Raw genomic sequence first — 15,560 nt, 5'->3', positions numbered from 1 at the left:
GGCTAAGGTGTCTCGGCTAATGTGTCTTGGCTAAGGTGTCTTGGCTAAGGTGTCTTGGCTAAGGTGTCTTGGCTAAGGTGTTTTGGCTAAGGTGTCTTGGCTAATGTGTCTTGGCTAAGGTGTCTTGGCTAAGGTGTCTTGGCTAATGTGTCTTGGCTAATGTGTCTCGGCTAATGTGTCTTGGCTAATGTGTCTTGGCTAAGGTGTCTTGGCTAAGGTGTCTTGGCTAATGTGTCTTGGCTAATGTGTCTTGGCTAATGTGTCTTGGCTAAGGTGTCTTGGCTAATGTGTCTTGGCTAAGGTGTCTTGGCTAATGTGTCTTGGCTAATGTGTCTTGGCTAAGGTGTCTCGGCTAATGTGTTTTGGCTAAGGTGTCTTGGCTAAGGTGTCTTGGCTAAGGTGTCTTGGCTAAGGTGTCTTGGCTAAGGTGTCTTGGCTAAGGTGTCTTGGCTAAGGTGTCTTGGCTTATGTGTCTTGGCTTATGTGTCTTGGCTAAGGTGTCTTGGCTAAGGTGTCTTGGCTAAGGTGTCTTGGCTAAGGTGTCTTGGCTAAGGTGTCTTGGCTAATGTGTCTTGGCTAAGGTGTCTTGGCTAAGGTGTCTTGGCTAAGGTGTCTTGGCTAAGGTGTCTTGGCTAAGGTGTCTTGGCTAATGTGTCTTGGCTAAGGTGTCTCGGCTAATGTGTCTTGGCTAATGTGTCTTGGCTAATGTGTCTTGGCTAAGGTGTCTTGGCTAATGTGTCTTGGCTAATGTGTCTTGGCTAAGGTGTCTTGGCTAATGTGTCTTGACTAATGTGTCTTGGCTAAGGTGTCTAGGCTAAGGTGCCTTGGCTAAGGTGTCTTGGCTAAGGTGTCTTGGCTAAGGTGTCTTGGCTAATGTGTCTTGGCTAATGTGTCTTGGCTAAGGTGTCTTGGCTAAGGTGTCTTGGCTAAGGTGTCTTGGCTAATGTGTCTTGGCTAATGTGTCTTGGCTAAGGTGTCTTGGCTAATGTGTCTTGGCTAATGTGTCTCGGCTAATGTGTCTTGGCTAATGTGTCTTGGCTAAGTTGTCTTGGCTAATGTGTCTTGGCTAATGTGTCTCGGCTAATGTGTCTTGGCTAATGTGTCTTGGCTAATGTGTCTTGGCTAATGTGTCTTGGCTAAGGTGTCTTGTCTAAGGTGTCTTGGCTAATGTGTCTTGGCTAATGTGTCTTGGCTAAGGTGTCTTGGCTAATGTGTCTTGGCTAATGTGTCTTGGCTAAGGTGTCTTGGCTAAGGTGTCTTGGCTAAGGTGTCTTGGCTAAGGTGTCGTGGCTAAGGTGCCTTGGCTAATGTGTCTTGGCTAATGTGTCTTGGCTAAGGTGTCTTGGATAAGGTGTCTTGGCTAAGGTGTCTTGGCTAAGGTGTCTTGGGTAATGTGTCTTGGCTAATGTGTCTTGGCTAATGTGTCTTGGCTAAGGTGTCTTGGCTAATGTGTCTTGGCTAATGTGTCTTGTCTAAGGTGTCTTGGCTAAGGTGTCTTGGCTAAGGTGTCTTGGCTAAGGTGTCTTGGCTAAGGTGCCTTGGCTAATGTGTCTTGGCTAATGTGTCTTGGCTAAGGTGTCTTGGATAAGGTGTCTTGGCTAATGTGTCTTGGCTGAGGTGTCTTGGCTAAGGTGTCTTGGCTAATGTGTCTTGGCTAATGTGTCTTGGCTAATGTGTCTTGGCTAAGGTGTCTTGGCTAATGTGTCTTGGCTAAGGTGTCTTGGCTAAGGTGTCTTGGCTTATGTGTCTTGGCTAATGTGTCTCGGCTAATGTGTCTTGGCTAATGTGTCTTGGCTAATGTGTCTTGGCTAATGTGTCTTGGCTAAGGTGTCTTGGCTAATGTGTCTTGGCTAAGGTGTCTTGGCTAATGTGTCTTGGCTAATGTGTCTTGGCTAAGGTGTCTTGGCTAAGGTGTCTTGGCTAAGGTGCCTTGGCTAATGTGTCTTGGCTAATGTGTCTCGGCTAATGTGTCTTGGCTAATGTGTCTTGGCTAAGGTGTCTTGGCTAAGGTGTCTTGGCTAATGTGTCTTGGCTAAGGTGTCTTGGCTAAGGTGTCTTGGCTAAGGTGTCTTGGCTAATGTGTCTTGGCTAATGTGTCTCGGCTAATGTGTCTTGGCTAATGTGTCTTGGCTAAGGTGTCTTGGCTAAGGTGTCTTGGCTAATGTGTCTTGGCTAAGGTGTCTTGGCTAAGGTGTCTTGGCTAAGGTGTCTTGGCTAATGTGTCTTGGCTAATGTGTCTTGGCTAATGTGTCTTGGCCAATGTGTCTTGGCTAATGTGTCTCGGCTAATGTGTCTTGGCTAAGGTGTCTTGGCTAAGGTGTCTTGGCTAATGTGTCTTGGCTAAGGTGTCTTGGCTAATGTGTCTTGGCTAAGGTGTCTTGGCTAATGTGTCTTGGCTAATGTGTCTTGGCTAATGTGTCTTGGCTAAGGTGTGTTGGCTAATGTGTCTTGGCTAATGTGTCTTGGCTTATGTGTCTTGGCTAATGTGTCTTGGCTAAGGTGTCTTGGCTAATGTGTCTTGGCTAAGGTGTCTTGGCTAAGGTGTCTTGGCTAATGTGTCTCGGCTAATGTGTCTTGGCTAATGTGTCTTGGCTAATGTGTCTTGGCTAATGTGTCTTGGCTAAGGTGTCTTGTCTAAGGTGTCTTGGCTAATGTGTCTTGGCTAATGTGTCTTGGCTAAGGTGTCTTGGCTAATGTGTCTTGGCTAATGTGTCTTGGCTAAGGTGTCTTGGCTAAGGTGTCTTGGCTAAGGTGTCTTGGCTAATGTGTCTTGGCTAATGTGTCTTGGCTAAGGTGTCTTGGCTAATGTGTCTTGGCTAAGGTGTCTTGGCTAATGTGTCTTGGCTAAGGTGTCTTGGCTAATGTGTCTTGGCTAATAAGTCTTGGCTAAGGTGTCTTGGCTAAGGTGTCTTGGCTAATGTGTCTTGGCTAATGTGTCTTGGCTAATGTGTCTTGGCTAAGGTGTCTTGGCTAATGTGTCTTGGCTAATGTGTCTCGGCTAATGTGTCTTGGCTAATGTGTCTTGGCTAATGTGTCTCGGCTAATGTGTCTTGGCTAATGTGCCTTGGCTAAGGTGTCTTGGCTAAGGTGTCTTGGCTAATGTGTTTTGGCTAATGTGTCTTGGCTAATGTGTCTTGGCTAATGTGTCTTGGCTAAGGTGTCTTGGCTAATGTGTCTTGGCTAATGTGTCTCGGCTAATGTGTCTTGGCTAATGTGTCTTGGCTAAGGTGTCTTGGCTAAGGTGTCTTGGCTAATGTGTCTTGGCTAAGGTGTCTTGGCTAATGTGTCTTGGCTAAGGTGTCTTGGCTAATGTGTCTTGGCTAATGTGTCTTGGCTAATGTGTCTTGGCTAAGGTGTCTTGGCTCATGTGTCTTGGCTAAGGTGTCTTGGCTTATGTGTCTTGGCTAATGTGTCTTGGCTAAGGTGTCTTGGCTAAGGTGTCTTGGCAAATGTGTCTTGGCTAAGGTGTCTTGGCTAAGGTGTCTTGGCTAATGTGTCTTGGCTAAGGTGTCTCGGCTAATGTGTCTTGGCTAAGGTGTCTTGGCTAAGGTGTCTTGGCTAATGTGTCTTGGCTAAGGTGTCTTGGCTAAGGTGTCTTGGCTAAGGTGTCTCGGCTAATGTGTCTTGGCTAAGGTGTCTTGGCTAATGTGTCTTGGCTAATGTGTCTTGGCTAAGGTGTTTTGGCTAAGGTGTCTTGGCTAAGGTGTCTTGGCTAAAGTGTCTTGGCTAATGTGTCATGGCTAAGGTGTCTTGGCTAAGGTGTCTTGGCTAATGTGTCTTGGCTAAGGTGTCTTGGCTAAGGTGTCTCGGCTAATGTGTCTTGGCTAAGGTGTCTTGGCTAGTGTGTCTTGGCTAAGGTGTCTCGGCTAATGTGTCTTGGCTAAGGTGTCTTGGCTAAGGTGTCTTGGCTAAGGTGTCTTGGCTAAGGTGTCTTGGCTAAGGTGTCTCGGCTAATGTGTCTTGGCTAATGTGTCTTGGCTAAGGTGTCTTGGCTAAGGTGTCTTGGCTAAGGTGTCTTGGCTAAGGTGTCTTGGCTAATGTGTCTTGGCTAATGTGTTATGTCTAAGGTGTCTTGGCTAAGGTGTCTTGGCTAATGTGTCTTGGCTAAGGTGTCTTGGCTAATGTGTCTTGGCTAAGGTGTCTTGGCTAATGTGTCTTGGCTAAGGTGTCTTGGCTAAGGTGTCTTGGCTAAGGAGTCTTGGCTAATGTGTCTTGGCTAATGTGTCTTGGCTAAGGTGTCTTGGCTAAGGTGTCTTGGCTTAGGTGTCTTGGCTAATGTGTCTTGGCTAATGTGTCTTGGCTAAGGTGTCTCGGCTAATGTGTCTTGGCTAATGTGTCTTGGCTAAGGTGTCTTGGCTAAGGTGTCTTGGCTAAGGTGTCTTGGCTAATGTGTCTTGGCTAATGTGTCTTGGCTAAGGTGTCTCGGCTAATGTGTCTTGGCTAAGGTGTCTTGGCTAATGTGTCTTGGCTAATGTGTCTTGGCTAAGGTGTCTTGGCTAAGGTGTCTTGGCTAAGGTGTCTTGGCTAAGGTGTCTCGGCTAATGTGTTATGTCTAAGGTGTCTTGGCTAAGGTGTCTTGGCTAATGTAACTTGGCTAAGGTGTCTTGGCTAAGGTGTCTCGGCTAATGTGTCTTGGCTAAGGTGTCTTGGCTAATGTGTCTTGGCTAAGGTGTCTTGGCTAAGGTGTCTTGGCTAAGGAGTCTTGGCTAATGTGTCTTGGCTAATGTGTCTTGGCTAAGGTGTCTTGGCTAAGGTGTCTTGGCTTAGGTGTCTTGGCTAATGTGTCTTGGCTAATGTGTCTTGGCTAAGGTGTCTCGGCTAATGTGTCTTGGCTAATGTGTCTTGGCTAAGGTGTCTTGTCTAAGGTGTCTCGGCTAATGTGTCTTGGCTAATGTGTCTTGGCTAAGGTGTCTTGGCTAATGTGTCTTGGCCAAGGTGTCTTGGCTAATGTGTCTTGGCTAATGTGTCTTGGGTAAGGTGTCTTGGCTAAGGTGTCTTGGCTAAGGTGTCTTGGCTAAGGTGTCTTGGCTAATGTGTCTTGGCTAATGTGTCTTGGCTAATGTGTCTTGGCTAAGGTGTCTTGGCTAAGGTGTCTTGGCTTATGTGTCTTGGCTAATGTGTCTTGGCTAATGTGTCTTGGCTAAGGTGTCTTGGCTAAGGAGTCTTGGCTAATGTGTCTTGGCTAATGTGTCTTGGCTAAGGTGTCTTGGCTAAGGTGTCTTGGCTTAGGTGTCTTGGCTAATGTGTCTTGGCTAATGTGTCTTGGCTAAGGTGTCTTGGCTAATGTGTCTTGGCTAAGGTGTCTTGGCTAATGTGTCTTGGCTAAGGTGTCTTGGCTAAGGTGTCTTGGCTAAGGAGTCTTGGCTAATGTGTCTTGGCTAATGTGTCTTGGCTAAGGTGTCTTGGCTAAGGTGTCTTGGCTTAGGTATCTTGGCTAATGTGTCTTGGCTAATGTGTCTTGGCTAAGGTGTCTCGGCTAATGTGTCTTGGCTAAGGTGTCTTGGCTAATGTGTCTTGGCTAATGTGTCTTGGCTAAGGTGTCTTGGCTAAGGTGTCTTGGCTAAGGTGTCTTGGCTAAGGTGTCTTGGCTAATGTGTCTTGGCTAATGTGTCTTGGCTAAGGTGTCTTGGCTAAGGTGTCTCGGCTAATGTGTCTTGGCTAAGGTGTCTTGGCTAATGTGTCTTGGCTAAGGTGTCTTGGCTAAGGTGTCTTGGCTAAGGAGTCTTGGCTAATGTGTCTTGGCTAATGTGTCTTGGCTAATGTGTCTTGGCTAAGGTGTTTTGGCTAAGGTGTCTTGGCTAAGGTGTCTTGGCTAAGGTGTCTTGGCTAATGTGTCTTGGCTAATGTGTCTTGGCTAAGGTGTCTTGGCTAAGGTGTCTTGGCTAAGGTGTCTTGGCTAAGGTGTCTTGGCTAATGTGTCTTGGCTAATGTGTCTTGGCTAAGGTGTCTTGGCTAATGTGTCTTGGCTAAGGTGTCTCGGCTAATGTGTCTTGGCTAATGCGTCTCGGCTAATGTGTCTTGGCTAATGTGTCTTGGCTAATGTGTCTTGGCTAATGTGTCTTGGCTAAGGTGTCTTGGCTAATGTGTCTCGACTAAGGTGTCTTGGCTAATGTGTCTTGGCTAAGGTGTCTTGGCTAAGGTGTCTTGGCTAAGGTGTCTTGGCTAAGGTGTCTTGGCTAAAGTGTCTTGGCTAATGTGTCTTGGCTAAGGTGTCTTGGCTAAGGTGTCTTGGCTAATGTGTCTTGGCTAAGGTGTCTTGGCTAAGGTGTCTCGGCTAATGTGTCTTGGCTAAGGTGTCTTGGCTAAGGTGTCTTGGCTAAGGTGTCTCGGCTAATGTGTCTTGGCTAAGGTGTCTTGGCTAAGGTGTCTTGGCTAAGGTGTCTTGGCTAAGGTGTCTTGGCTAAGGTGTCTCGGCTAATGTGTCTTGGCTAATGTGTCTTGGCTAAGGTGTCTTGGCTAAGGTGTCTTGGCTAAGGTGTCTTGGCTAAGGTGTCTTGGCTAATGTGTCTTGGCTAAGGAGTCTCGGCTAATGTGTCTTGGCTAAGGTGTCTTGTCTAAGGTGTCTCGGCTAATGTGTCTTGGCTAAGGTGTCTTGGCTAAGGTGTCTTGGCTAAGGAGTCTCGGCTAATGTGTCTTGGCTAAGGTGTCTTGGCTAATGTGTCTTGGCTAATGTGTCTTGGCTAAGGTGTCTTGGCTAAGGTGTCTTGGCTTAGGTGTCTTGGCTAATGTGTCTTGGCTAATGTGTCTTGGCTAAGGTGTCTCGGCTAATGTGTCTTGGCTAATGTGTCTTGGCTAAGGTGTCTTGGCTAAGGTGTCTTGGCTAATGTGTCTTGGCCAAGGTGTCTTGGCTAATGTGTCTTGGCTAAGGTGTCTTGTCTAAGGTGTCTCGGCTAATGTGTCTTGGCTAATGTGTCTTGGCTAAGGTGTCTTGGCTAATGTGTCTTGGCCAAGGTGTCTTGGCTAATGTGTCTTGGCTAATGTGTCTTGGCTAAGGTGTCTTGGCTAAGGTGTCTTGGCTAAGGTGTCTTGGCTAAGGTGTCTTGGCTAAGGTGTCTTGGCTAAGGTGTCTTGGCTAAGGTGTCTTGGCTAATGTGTCTTGGCTAATGTGTCTTGGCTAAGGTGTCTTGTCTAAGGTGTCTCGGCTAATGTGTCTTGGCTAATGTGTCTTGGCTAAGGTGTCTCGGCTAATGTGTCTTGGCTAAGGTGTCTTGGCTAATGTGTCTTGGCTAAGGTGTCTTGGCTAAGGTGTCTTGGCTAAGGAGTCTCGGCTAATGTGTCTTGGCTAATGTGTCTTGGCTAAGGTGTCTTGGCTAAGGTGTCTTGGCTAAGGTGTCTTGGCTAATGTGTCTTGGCTAATGTGTCTTGGGTAAGGTGTCTTGGCTAAGGTGTCTTGGCTAATGTGTCTTGGCTAATGTGTCTTGGCTAAGGTGTCTTGGCTAAGGTGTCTCGGCTAATGTGTCTTGGCTAATGTGTCTTGGCTAATGTGTCTTGGCTAATGTGTCTTGGCTAAGGTGTCTCGGCTAATGTGTCTTGGCTAATGTGTCTTGGGTAAGGTGTCTTGGCTAAGGTGTCTTGGCTAAGGTGTCTTGGCTAAGGTGTCTTGGCTAAGGTGTCTTGGCTAAGGTGTCTTGGCTAATGTGTCTTGGCTAATGTGTCTTGGCTAAGGTGTCTTGTCTAAGGTGTCTCGGCTAATGTGTCTTGGCTAATGTGTCTTGGCTAAGGTGTCTCGGCTAATGTGTCTTGGCTAAGGTGTCTTGGCTAATGTGTCTTGGCTAAGGTGTCTTGGCTAAGGTGTCTTGGCTAAGGAGTCTCGGCTAATGTGTCTTGGCTAATGTGTCTTGGCTAAGGTGTCCTGGCTAAGGTGTCTTGGCTAAGGTGTCTTGGCTAATGTGTCTTGGCTAATGTGTCTTGGGTAAGGTGTCTTGGCTAAGGTGTCTTGGCTAATGTGTCTTGGCTAATGTGTCTTGGCTAAGGTGTCTTGGCTAAGGTGTCTCGGCTAATGTGTCTTGGCTAATGTGTCTTGGCTAATGTGTCTTGGCTAATGTGTCTTGGCTAATGTGTCTTGGCTAAGGTGTCTTGGCTAATGTGTCTTGGCTAATGTGTCTTGGCTAAGGTGTCTCGGCTAATGTGTCTTGGCTAATGTGTCTTGGCTAAGGTGTCTTGGCTAAGGTGTCTTGGCTAAGGTGTCTTGGCTAAGGTGTCTTGGCTAAGGTGTCTTGGCTAAGGTGTCTTGGCTAATGTGTCTTGGCTAATGTGTCTTGGCTAAGGTGTCTTGTCTAAGGTGTCTCGGCTAATGTGTCTTGGCTAATGTGTCTTGGCTAAGGTGTCTCAGCTAATGTGTCTTGGCTAAGGTGTCTTGGCTAATGTGTCTTGGCTAAGGTGTCTTGGCTAAGGTGTCTTGGCTAAGGAGTCTCGGCTAATGTGTCTTGGCTAATGTGTCTTGGCTAAGGTGTCTTGGCTAAGGTGTCTTGGCTAAGGTGTCTTGGCTAATGTGTCTTGGCTAATGTGTCTTGGGTAAGGTGTCTTGGCTAAGGTGTCTTGGCTAATGTGTCTTGGCTAATGTGTCTTGGCTAAGGTGTCTTGGCTAAGGTGTCTCGGCTAATGTGTCTTGGCTAATGTGTCTTGGCTAATGTGTCTTGGCTAATGTGTCTTGGCTAATGTGTCGTGGCTAAGGTGTCTTGGCTAATGTGTCTTGGCTAATGTGTCTTGGCTAAGGTGTCTCGGCTAATGTGTCTTGGCTAATGTGTCTTGGCTAAGGTGTCTTGGCTAAGGTGTCTTGGCTAAGGTGTCTAGGCTAATGTGTCTTGGCTAAGGTGTCTTGGCTAATGTGTCTTGGCTAAGGTGTCTTGGCTTATGTGTCTTGGCTAATGTGTCTTGGCTAAGGTGTCTTGTCTAAGGTGTCTCGGCTAATGTGTCTTGGCTAATGTGTCTTGGCTAATGTGTCTTGGCTAATGTGTCTTGGCTAAGGTGTCTTGGCTAATGTGTCTTGGCTAAGGTGTCTTGGCTTATGTGTCTTGGCTAATGTGTCTTGGCTAATGTGTCTTGGCTAAGGTGTCTTGGCTAAGGTGTCTTGGCTAATGTGTCTTGGCTAAGGTGTCTTGGCTAATGTGTCTTGGCTAATGTGTCTTGGCTAAGGTGTCTTGGCTAAGGTGTCTTGGCTAATGTGTCTTGGCTAAGGTGTCTTGGCTAATGTGTCTTGGCTAATGTGTCTTGGCTAAGGTGTCTCGGCTAATGTGTCTCGGCTAATGTGTCTTGGCTAAGGTGTCTTGGCTAATGTGTCTTGGCTAAGGTGTCTCGGCTAAGGTGTCTTGGCTAAGGTGTCTTGGCTAAGGTGTCTTGGCTAAGGTGTCTTGGCTAATGTGTCTTGGCTAAGGTGTCTTGGCTAATGTGTCTCGGCTAATGTGTCTTGGCTAAGGTGTCTTGGCTAATGTGTCTTGGCTAATGTGTCTTGGCTAAGGTGTCTTGGCTAATGTGTCTTGGCTAAGGTGTCTTGGCTAAGGTGTCTTGGCTAATGTGTCTTGGCTAATGTGTCTTGGCTAAGGTGTCTTGGCTAATGTGTCTTGGCTAATCTGTCTTGGCTAAGGTGTCTTGGCTAAGGTGTCTCGGCTAATGTGTCTTGGCTAAGGTGTCTTGGCTAAGGTGTATTGGCTAATGTGTCTTGGCTAAGGTGTCTTGGCTAATGTGTCTTGGCTAAGGTGTCTCGGCTAATGTGTCTTGGCTAAGGTGTCTTGGCTAATGTGTCTTGGCTAAGGTGTCTTGGCTAAGGTGTCTTGGCTAAGGTGTCTTGGCTAAGGTGTCTTGGCTAATGTGTCTTGGCTAATGTGTCTTGGCTAAGGTGTCTTGGCTAAGGTGTCTTGGCTAAGGTGTCTTGGCTAATGTGTCTTGGCTAATGTGTCTTGGCTAAGGTGTCTCGGCTAATGTGTCTTGGCTAAGGTGTCTTGGCTAATGTGTCTTGGCTAATGTGTCTTGGGTAAGGTGTCTTGGCTAAGGTGTCTTGGCTAATGTGTCTTGGCTAATGTGTCTTGGCTAAGGTGTCTTGGCTAAGGTGTCTCGGCTAATGTGTCTTGGCTAATGTGTCTTGGCTAATGTGTCTTGGCTAATTTGTCTTGGCTAATGTGTCGTGGCTAAGGTGTCTTGGCTAATGTGTCTTGGCTAATGTGTCTTGGCTAAGGTGTCTCGGCTAATGTGTCTTGGCTAATGTGTCTTGGCTAAGGTGTCTTGGCTAAGGTGTCTTGGCTAAGGTGTCTTGGCTTATGTGTCTTGGCTAATGTGTCTTGGCTAAGGTGTCTTGTCTAAGGTGTCTCGGCTAATGTGTCTTGGCTAATGTGTCTTGGCTAATGTGTCTTTGCTAATGTGTCTTGGCTAAGGTGTCTTGGCTAATGTGTCTTGGCTAAGGTGTCTTGGCTTATGTGTCTTGGCTAATGTGTCTTGGCTAATGTGTCTTGGCTAAGGTGTCTTGTCTAAGGTGTCTCGGCTAATGTGTCTTGGCTAAGGTGTCTTGGCTAAGGTGTCTTGGCTAAGGTGTCTTGTCTAAGGTGTCTCGGCTAATGTGTCTTGGCTAATGTGTCTTGGCTAATGTGTCTTGGCTAATGTGTCTTGGCTAATGTGTCTTGGCTAATGTGTCTTGGCTAAGGTGTCTTGGCTAATGTGTCTTGGCGAAGGTGTCTCGGCTAATGTGCCTTGGCTAATGTGTCTTGGCTAAGGTGTCTTGGCTAAGGTGTCTTGGCTAAGGTGTCTTGGCTAATGTGTCTTGGCTAATGTGTCTTGGGTAAGGTGTCTTGGCTAAGGTGTCTTGGCTAATGTGTCTTGGCTAATGTGTCTTGGCTAAGGTGTCTTGTCTAAGGTGTCTCGGCTAATGTGTCTTGGCTAATGTGTCTTGGCTAATGTGTCTTGGCTAATGTTGCTTGGCTAATGTGTCTTGGCTAAGGTGTCTTGGCTAATGTGTCTTGGCTAATGTGTCTTGGCTAAGGTGTCTCGGCTAATGTGTCTTGGCTAATGTGTCTTGGCTAAGGTGTCTTGGCTAAGGTGTCTTGGCTAAGGTGTCTTGGCTAATGTGTCTTGGCTAAGGTGTCTTGGCTAATGTGTCTTGGCTAAGGTGTCTTGGCTTATGTGTCTTGGCTAATGTGTCTTGGCTAAGGTGTCTTGGCTAAGGTGTCTTGGCTAATGTGTCTTGGCTAATGTGTCTTGGCTAATGTGTCTCGGCTAATGTGTCTTGGCTAATGTGTCTTGGCTAATGTGTCTTGGCTAATGTGTCTTGGCTAAGGTGTCTTGTCTAAGGTGTCTCGGCTAATGTGTCTTGGCTAATGTGTCTTGGCTAATGTGTCTTGGCTAATGTTGCTTGGCTAATGTGTCTTGGCTAAGGTGTCTTGGCTAATGTGTCTTGGCTAATGTGTCTTGGCTAAGGTGTCTCGGCTAATGTGTCTTGGCTAATGTGTCTTGGCTAAGGTGTTTTGGCTAAAGTGTCTTGGCTAATGTGTCTTGGCTAAGGCGTCTTGGCTAAGGTGTCTTGGCTAAGGTGTCTTGGCTAATGTGTCTTGGCTAAGGTGTCTTGGCTAAGGTGTCTTGGCTAATGTGTCTTGGCTAATGTGTCTTGGCTAAGGTGTCTTGGCTAATGTGTCTTGGCTAATGTGTCTTGGCTAAGGTGTCTTGGCTAAGGTGTCTTGGCTAAGGTGTCTTGGCTAAGGTGTCTTGGCTAATGTGTCTTGGCTAATGTGTCTTGGCTAAGGTGTCTTGGCTAAGGTGTCTTGGCTAAGGTGTCTTGGCTAATGTGTCTTGGCTAATGTGTCTTGGCTAAGGTGTCTTGGCTAATGTGTCTTGGCTAAGGTGTCTTGGCTAATGTGTCTTGGCTAAGGTGTCTTGGCTAATGTGTCTTGGCTAATGTGTCTTGGCTAAGGTGTCGTGGCTAAGGTGTCTTGGCTAAGGTGTCTTGGCTAAGGTGTCTTGGCTAATGTGTCTTGGCTAATGTGTCTTGGCTAATGTGTCTTGGCTAAGGTGTCTTGGCTAATGTGTCTTGGCTAAGGTGTCTCGGCTAATGTGTCTTGGCTAATGTGTCTTGGCTAAGGTGTCTTGGCTAATGTGTCTTGGCTAAGGTGTCTTGGCTAAGGTGTCTTGGCTAAGGTGTCTCGGCTAATGTGTCTTGGCTAAGGTGTCTTGGCTAATGTGTCTTGGCTAAGGTGTCTTGGCTAAGGTGTCTTGGCTAAGGTGTCTTGGCTAATGTGTGTTGGCTAAGGTGTCTTGGCTAAGGTGTCTTGGCTAAGGTGTCTTGGCTAATGTGTCTTGGCTAAGGTGTCTTGGCTAATGTGTCTTGGCTAATGTGTCTTGGCTAATGTGTCTTGGCTAAGGTGTCTTGGCTAAGGTGTCTTGGCTAAGGTGTCTTGGCTAAGGTGTCTTGGCTAATGTGTCTTGGCTAAGGTGTCTTGGCTAATGTGTCTTGGCTAAGGTGTCTTGGCTAAGGTGTCTTGGCTAAGGTGTCTTGGCTAAGGTGTCTTGGCTAATGTGTCTCGGCCAAAGTGTCTCGGCTAATGTGTCTTGGCTAATGTGTCTTGGCTAAGGTGTCTTGGCTAAGGTGTCTTGGCTAAGGTGTCTTGGCTAATGTGTCTCGGCCAAAGTGTCTCGGCTAATGTGTCTTGGCTAATGTGTCTTGGCTAATGTGTCTTGGCTAAGGTGTCTTGGCTAAGGTGTCTTGGCTAAGGTGTCTTGGCTAAGGTGTCTTGGCTAAGGTGTCTTGGCTAAGGTGTCTTGGCTAAGGTGTCTTGGCTAAGGTGTCTTGGCTAAGGTGTCTTGGCTAAGGTGTCTTGGCTAAGGTGTCTTGGCTAAGGTGTCTTGGCTAATGTGTCTCGGCCAAAGTGTCTCGGCTAATGTGTCTTGGCTAATGTGTCTTGGCTAAGGTGTCTTGGGTAATGTGTCTTGGCTAAGGTGTCTTGGCTAATGTGTCTTGGCTAATGTGTCTTGGCTAATGTGTCTTGGCTAATGTGTCTTGGCTAAGGTGTCTTGCCTAATGTGTCTTGGCTAATGTGTCTTGGTTAAGGTGTCTTGGCTTAGGTGTCTTGGCTAATGTGTCTTGGCTAATGTGTCTTGGCTAAGGTGTCTTGGCTAATGTGTCTTGGCTAAGGTGTCTCGGCTAATGTGTCTTGGCTAAGGTGTCTTGGCTAAGGTGTCTTGGCTAATTTGTCTTGGCTAAGGTGTCTTGGCTAAGGTGTCTTGGCTAAGGTGTCTCGGCTAATGTGTCTTGGCTAAGGTGTCTTGGCTAAGGTGTCTTGGCTAAGGTGTCTTGGCTAAGGTGTCTTGGCTAAGGTGTCTTGGCTAAGGTGTCTTGGCTAATGTGTCTTGGCTAAGGTGTCTTGGCTAAGGTGTCTTGGCTAAGGTGTCTTGGCTAATGTGTCTTGGCTAAGGTGTCTTGGCTAATGTGTCTTGGCTAATGTGTCTTGGCTAATGTGTCTTGGCTAAGGTGTCTTGGCTAATGTGTCTTGGCTAAGGTGTCTTGGCTAATGTGTCTTGGCTAAGGTGTCTTGGCTAATGTGTCTTGGCTAAGGTGTCTTGGCTAAGGTGTCTCGGCTAATGTGTCTCGGCTAATGTGTCTTGGCTAAGGTGTCTTGGCTAAGGTGTCTTGGCTAAGGTGTCTTGGCTAATGTGTCTTGGCTAAGGTGTCTTGGCTAAGGTGTCTTGGCTAATGTGTCTTGGCTAATGTGTCTTGGCTAAGGTGTCTTGGCTAAGGTGTCTTGGCTAATGTGTCTTGGCTAAGGTGTCTTGGCTAAGGTGTCTTGGCTAATGTGTCTTGGCTAATGTGTCTTGGCTAATGTGTCTTGGCTAAGGTGTCTTGGCTAAGGTGTCTTGGCTAAGGTGTCTTGGCTAAGGTGTCTTGGCTAATGTGTCTTGGCTAAGGTGTCTTGGCTAATGTGTCTTGGCTAAGGTGTCTTGGCTAATGTGTCTTGGCTAAGGTGTCTTGGCTAATGTGTCTCGGCTAATGTGTCTTGGCTAATGTGTCTTGGCTAAGGTGTCGTGGCTAAGGTGTCTTGGCTAAGGTGTCTTGGCTAATGTGTCTTGGCTAAGGTGTCTTGGCTTAGGTGTCTTGGCTAATGTGTCTTGGCTAATGTGTCTTGGCTAAGGTGTCTTGGCTAATGTGTCTTGGCTAAGGTGTCTTGGCTAATGTGTCTTGGCTAAGGTGTCTTGGCTAAGGTGTCTTGGCTAATGTGTCTTGGCTAAGGTGTCTTGGCTAATGTGTCTTGGCTAGGGTGTCTCGGCTAATGTGTCTTGGCTAAGGTGTCTTGGCTGAGGACTCTTGGCTAATGTGTCTTGGCTAAGGTGTCTTGGCTAAGGTGTCTCGGCTAATGTGTCTTGGCTAAGGTGTCTTGGCTAATGTGTCTTGGCTAATGTGTCTTGGCTAATGTGTCTTGGCTAAGGTGTCTTGGCTAATGTGTCTTGACTAAGGTGTCTCGGCTAATGTGTCTTGGCTAATGTGTCTTGGCTAAGGTGTCTTGGCTAAGGTGTCTTGGCTAAGGTGTCTTGGCTAAGGTGTCTTGGCTAAGGTGTCTTGGCTGATGTGTCTCGGCTAATGTGTCTTGGCTAAGGTGTCTTGGCTAATGTGTCTTGGCTAATGTGTCTTGGCTAAGGTGTCTTGGCTAAGGTGTCTTGGCTAAGCTGTCTTGGCTAATGTGTCTTGGCTAATGTGTCTTGGCTAATGTGTCTTGGCTAAGGTGTCTTGGCTAAGGTGTCTTGGCTAAGGTGTCTTGGCTAAGGTGTCTTGGCTAAGGTGTCTTGGCTAATGTGTCTTGGCTAAGGTGTCTTGGCTAATGTGTATTGGCTAAGGTGTCTCGGCTAATGTGTCTTGGCTAATGTGTCTTGGCTAAGGTGTCTTGGCTAAGGTGTCTTGGCTAATGTGTCTTGGCTAATGTGTCTTGGCTAAGGTGTCTTGGCTAATGTGTCTTGGCTAATGTGTCTTGGCTTAGGTGTCTTGGCTAATGTGTCTTGGCTAAGGTGTCTTGGCTAATGTGTCTTGGCTAAGGTGTCTTGGCTAATGTGTCTCGGCTAAGGTGTCTTGGCTAAGGTGTCTTGGCTAATGTGTCTTGGCTAATGTGTCTTGGCTAAGGTGTCTTGGCTAATGTGTCTTGGCTAAGGTGTCTTGGCTAATGTGTCTTGGCTAAGGTGTCTTGGCTAAGGTGTCTTGGCTAAGGTGTCTTGGCTAAGGTGTCTTGGCTAAGGTGTCTTGGCTAAGGTGTCTTGGCTAATGTGTCTTGGCTAAGGTGTCTTGGCTAAGGTGTCTTGGCTAAGGTGTCTTGTCTAAGGTGTCTCGGCTAATGTGTCTTGGCTAATGTGTCTTGGCTAATGTGTCTTGGCTAATGTTGCTTGGCTAATGTGTCTTGGCTAAGGTGTCTTGGCTAATGTGTCTTGGCTAAGGTGTCTTGGCTAATGTGTCTTGGCTAAGGTGTCTTGGCTAATGTGTCTTGGCTAAGGTGTCTTGGCTAAGGTGTCTTGGCTAATGTGTCTTGGCTAATGTGTCTTGGCTAATGTGTCTTGGCTAATGTGTCTTGGCTAAGGTTCTTGGCTAAGGTGTCTTGGCTAAG

At 47.0% G+C, this 15,560-nt stretch overlaps 1 long non-coding RNA gene across 1 annotated transcript in view; it reads left to right on the top strand.

Moving 5' to 3' along the window:
* The window catches only part of LOC125774558 (uncharacterized), a 40,208-nt gene extending 26,161 nt beyond the window's left edge, over positions 1-14,047 (top strand). The window contains exons 2-4 of the long non-coding RNA XR_007421042.1: positions 7,316-9,387; positions 10,732-11,921; positions 14,022-14,047. This is a non-coding gene — a long non-coding RNA (uncharacterized LOC125774558). The remainder of the gene's footprint in view (positions 1-7,315; positions 9,388-10,731; positions 11,922-14,021) is intronic.
* The last annotated feature ends 1,513 nt before the right edge of the window (positions 14,048-15,560 follow it).

This window comes from Anopheles funestus, unplaced genomic scaffold (genome assembly GCF_943734845.2).
Source record: "Anopheles funestus unplaced genomic scaffold, idAnoFuneDA-416_04 scaffold_30_ctg1, whole genome shotgun sequence".
NCBI lineage: Eukaryota > Metazoa > Arthropoda > Insecta > Diptera > Culicidae > Anopheles > Anopheles funestus.
This window is presented reverse-complemented; position numbering and strand designations above follow the sequence as displayed.